Raw genomic sequence first — 6,000 nt, 5'->3', positions numbered from 1 at the left:
CTTTTTTTTACAGATATTTTTCTTCGACGACAGGCGCAATAGGAGATTGGCTGCAACAGATTGGCGCATCAGATAGGGGAGGCAAACGAGAAATCATGATAAAAATCAGAGCTCAAAACAACTCTACAGGGTCTGCCAAATAATCTTTCTGTTAGAAAGATCTTCCTCCCCCACCTCCAATGGCAGAGCCCAGCTCTTCACGTTCTGTAGTCATTACGGACGTGTAAATTGCTACTTTAATGCAGCAAATGAAGATGTTGATGGAGGCGGTACACAGTTTCCAACAACAACAGACACAACAATAGCAGCAACCACTGGCAGAGGAGTCGGTGGCGCATTCGGTGCCATCCAGGCACAACTGCCATCCTTCACGGCACTCATCCTCTTCATCTCCAGAACGACAACTGTCTCGGCATTCTCATCATGCTGCTTGTCATTCGCGATAATCTCCTTCTCCTTCTCGTATACATAGCATCAAGAAGGGGAAGAGGCCGCGTGTATCTTCTCCTTCTTCATCCTCAAGTTCTTCAGAGGATTCTACTCCTAAATTTTTCCAACAACGGCGGCTCGATGACTACGAGTGTAAATTCAAGGAGATCGACCATCAACTTATCCGACTCCAAGTGAAAGGTCGAAAGTTTTTCAACGATTTTGGCTTCCACATTGTCCAACCTCTCTCTCAGCGTATCTTGGATGAGCCGATCCCATCTTAGTTCAAAATGCTGCAGATAGAGCTATATGATGGCTCCACCAATCCGATTGATCATTTAGAGAGTTACAAGGCTCTTATGATGATTCAGGAGATGACCGATGTCCTTCTATGCATTGACTTTCTGACAACCATTCAGAAAGTTGCTCAAACCGATATTCTGGACTTCAGCTGAAGAGCATAACTTCTTTCAAGCAGCTCGAATATTCATTCGTAGCGCATTTTAGTACTAGCCAAAAGGTGCCGCGGACATCAGATAGTCTCTTCTCCATTAAGCAAAGTGAGACAGAGATATTAAGAGATTTCGTGGCTCGCTTTAATGCGGCCACGCTTGAGGTCAGAGATCTCATTGAAGATATGACCATCTCGACCATGAAGAGAAGTCTGAGAGAATCCAGATTTATCTATTCTTTGGATAAGACTCTCCCTCGGACCTATGCTAAACTTTTAGAGTGCACATACAAGTATATTCGCATGATGAAGGCGCTTCTGACTGACGCCAGATAGAAAAAAAAGTCAGAAAAAGAAATTAAAAAAAAATTGAAGCTCCGACCGAACCAAGTCGGTCAACAACCAATAAAGGAGCTTCAGCCCGTCAACGAAGTCCGAGGCCAAACAATTATGGCAGCAGATATGACTCTTATACTCCTTTTTCTACTCTCTGTGCGCAGATCTTGATGGAGATCGAAAGAGAGGAATATCTCTGACATCCACCATCGATGAAGGCACCATCGAGGAGTCGCAACAGGAAGAAGTATTGTCGGTTTTATCGTGATCATGGTCATGATACCAAACAATGCATTCAGCTCAGGGATGAAATAGAGACCCTGATCCGATGTGGCTACCTCGGGAGATTTCAATGAGATCGCCCAACTCAACCTCCCACCGATCAACAGTCCAGCCATAAGCTAAGGAGACGATCAACAATCAACCAACGACGGAAGTAATCAATATGATTTTTGGATGACCAAAGGATTGGGGGGCAACTTCCGAAGAAGAATCGGTAAAGAAATAATGACATGATAATATAATATCTTTTTCAAAAAATGATGTTCGGAGAATAAAGACTCTTCATGATGATGTTATCTTCGTCTTGACGATGATAGCAAATTATGATGTAAAAAAAATTTTAGTGGATAATAAAAGTTCTACTGATGTTCTTTTTTACTCAAATTTCTTCCGAATACGACTATCGACTGACCGACTCAGAAGAGTCTTAACGTCATTAGTCGATTTTACTGAAGATACAGTTACCATGGAAGAAAAAATTACTCTCCCACTAATCACAGAAATAGATCCATAACAAAGTATCATTCTCTTTACATTCACGGAAGTACCATAATGGGAATGGAACAAATGCTCGGAATATTCTCCAAGCACCAAAATGAGGGTAGCCATGATGCGAGGAACACATGGCTCAAGGCGGCTTTTCCTTATTTTGCTCACGAAAGGCTTTCAGGCGACAAAACATTCGGCATCAGGAACAGTTAGGTTTTTTTAATTATTATTATTTTTTTATTATTTATTTCCAAAAGTACCCCCTCCAATTTATTTTTAAAACTACCGTCCATGCGTGAAATCACCACTTGAAGTGACGATTTCATGACCTCCTAAGCCCACCTCTAGTCCACTTGACGAGATGAGGTGGACAAAATTGAAATCACCACTTGAAATAGCGATTTTTTGAAATCGCCACTTGAAGTGACTTGCAAGCAACTCATTGTGCTTTGATACTGGACTATCTGCATTTCTAATGCAGTGACGGAAGGCTACTGATGATCTCAGATCTGAGAGACACTAATGCTCGTACATTTTGTGAGCTGCTCTTGACAGTAGAGTACTCAGCAGATGAGTCACTTGTTCAATGATGATGTATTCCCATATTTTACCTGTATGCCATACTAGTATCTCCATACTCTTTGATTATGAGGACAACCAACCTATATGGCATACAACGACCTATACTCGATAAACGTTATCATCCTATTAATGACGTATCATTTGATCGCGAACATATTTAAAAGCTATTCAATAAATTCTCCTTTATCGATCATAATATAGTTCTAAGAATTTTATCACAACACAACAGTTCTAATAACGAAGATATACACCTTATAATAAAAATATTAAAATAATTTTATTCATTGATTATTAATTCATATACAAAATTCAATTGTTTATACTAAGCCAATCGACTTTGGGACACAATTTTCAATAATTCTCATTTGAATTAAAGTCAATCGGGGCAATATCTTATATCCATCTTCTATTTATGATCATCGAACTCTTTGATCTTGAGAATTTTAGTGAAGGGATCGGTCAGGTTATTTTTTTCATCAATTTTTTGCAGCTCGATGTCACCTCGATCCATGATTTCACGGACAAGATGATAGCGTCGCAGAATGTGTTTGGTTCTATAATGAAACTTGGGCTTCTTTGCTTGTGCTATGGCTCTAGTACTATTACAATATAGTAAAATTGGACCATCAATAGAAGGAACCACTCCAAGTTCAGTGATGAACTTCTTCAACCAAACAGCCTTCTTTGCAGCATCAGATGCCGCAACATATTTCGCTTCGCATACTGAGTCAGCCACCGTATGTTGCTTGAAACTCTTCCAGCAAATCACTCCATTCATGATAAACACGTAGCTCGACACACTTTTGCTGTCATCGTGATCTGATTGAAAACTAGAATCAATATATCCCATAAGTTTCAAGTCAGTATCTTCATAGATAAGCTATTGGTCCTTAGCATTTCTCAAATACTTAAGGATTGTTTTCACAACTTTCCAATGATTTTCTTCCAGATCAGACTGATACCTACTCACTACTCTTAGTGAATAGGCTACATCCAGTCTCGTACATATCATGACATACATGATAAATTTCATTGTCGAAGTATATGAGATTCTACTCATACGCTCTCTCTCCTGAGGGGTTGTCAGATATTCTTTCTTGGAGAGAAAAATTCTTTGACCTATCGGTGGATAGTCATTTTTGAAATTTTTCATACTGAACCATTTCAGCATGATATCGATGTACGTGGATTGAGACAATTGAAGCAACATTCTAGATCTATCTCTATAGATCTTTATCCCTAGGATGTAGGATGCTTCTCCCAAATCTTTCATGGAGAACTGTGATGATAGCCATAGCTTTACACTTTGCAAAGTTAGGATGTCATTTTCTATTAACAGTATGTCATCTACATACAGTACAAGAAAGATGACTGCAGAATCGTTAGCTCACTTGTAGACACAAGACTCTTCTTTGTTTCTAACGAAGCCATATGTTTTGATCGTCTTAATAAAATGCATGTTCCAACTCTTAGTATTTGCTTTAGTCCATAGATGGATCTATTTAGCTTGTATATTTTAGATTCATCTGATGATGTGAACCCTTCAAGTAGTATCATATATACCTTTTCTTCCAACTCCCCATTAAGAAAGACAGTTTTGACATCTATTTGCCAGATCTCAAAATCTAAGTGTGCCACTATCGCAAGCATGATCTGGATGGACTTGAGCATTGCCATAGGAGAGAACGTCTCGTCATAGTCAATACCATAATGTTGACGGTATCCCTTAGCAATTTGACAGGCTTTATAGATCTCTACCTTCTCGTCCGCTCTTTTTTTCATCTTGAAAATTCATTTACACCCTATAGGTTTAATTTCTTCAGGTGGATCAACCAGTATCCATACACCATTGATCTTCATAGACTTCATCTCGAATTTCATGGCATCAAGACATTTCTAAGAGTCAAACCTTTGCATAGTATCCATGTAGATAATCGGATCCTCGTCGTTCTCATCTAGTTCGACAGGATCACTATCCCGAACCAAGAAACTATAGTATCTGTTCGATTAATGCGGTACTCTACTGGACCTCTTTATTGGCACCTCCACAGGCTCTGAATTTGATTCTTCAATCAAATCTGATTCTGTATGTGTCAATATTTCTACCTTACGAACTTCACTGAGTTTGATTTTAGTGGCATTAGTTCTTTCCCCAAAGAATTCCTTTTCTAAAAAGATTATCCTCTTGCTGATGAATATTTTTTATTCTTCAGCAAGGTAGAAAGAGTACCCTTTAGTTTTCTTTGAGTACTCTACGAATAAGCATTTATCGGACTTAGATCCAAGCTTGTCTGTCTTTAAATGCTTGACATAAGCCGGACTTCTCCAAATCCTAGTAGAATAGTTCTACAAACTAAAACACACGTTTCACACACTTAATTTGAAATTAAATTTTAAAAAGATCTAGATTTAAGAATTGAAGATTTTAAGACACCTCATAAATCGATGGAAAATGGGTTAGCATGAATCAGATCATCTAACTGGATTAGATCTAGGATTAGAAACAAATATGAATCAATTAGAAAAATTGATTATACTTAATCAAATGTTGAATTAGATTGTGTCAAAATTTTTCTAGATCAACCTCAATAGTTGTAGCGATTTCAATTTTTCTCTATTTTTTTTGGACGAACCGAGGGGGGGTGGGGTGCGCGCGGACGGTGCGGGTGGCCATAGGGCAGCATGGGGGGCTACGGGAGACCAGGGGGGTGAGTAAAGGTGGCGGCGTTAGTGGATGGAGGTGATTTTAGAGGGCGCGAGGTGCGGATTCGTCGGGAGACCAGGGACCGGTGCAGGTGGTGGCATGGATGGTTGGAGGGTCGAGGATGGTGCCCGAGATGCGACAGTTGAGGCGTCGGGGGGCGGAGTAGCCGAGGGTTGGGGGGCTTGTGGCATGCGGGGTAAGGAGAAGGAAAGAGAAAAAATAAATAAAAATAAAAAAATAAATTATAATAATAAGTATTAAAAAAATAATAATAAAATATTATTTTGAAAATATATATTATTTTTATGGTTTAAATATTATTTTTAAAAAATAATTTAAAAAATATTTTGAAAATTATTTTTTAAAAAAAATATTTTTTAAAAATGAACATTGTATTATTATTTTAAAAAATAAATAATAATAATAAATATTAAAAAATAATAAAAATAATAGTAAATTTTAAAAATATTTAAAATTATTTTTTAATAAAAAATAGATTTTAAAATAATGATAAAATATTATTTTTTAAAAATAATATTGAAAAAATGCTTAAGGTCCAGTGAATCCATATAATATTGAAAAAGATACAATAAATCACCTTATCGTAGGACGACTCTATAAGTCGCCCTATGATAGAATGACTTTTTATTTAGCTAATTAATTTATATATTTAATTTATATTTTTATATTTTATTATAATTATTATCATATAAATTAAAATAATAAT

This window comes from Elaeis guineensis, chromosome 3 (assembly GCF_000442705.2).
Source record: "Elaeis guineensis isolate ETL-2024a chromosome 3, EG11, whole genome shotgun sequence".
NCBI classification, from domain to species: domain Eukaryota; kingdom Viridiplantae; phylum Streptophyta; class Magnoliopsida; order Arecales; family Arecaceae; genus Elaeis; species Elaeis guineensis.
This window is presented reverse-complemented; position numbering follows the sequence as displayed.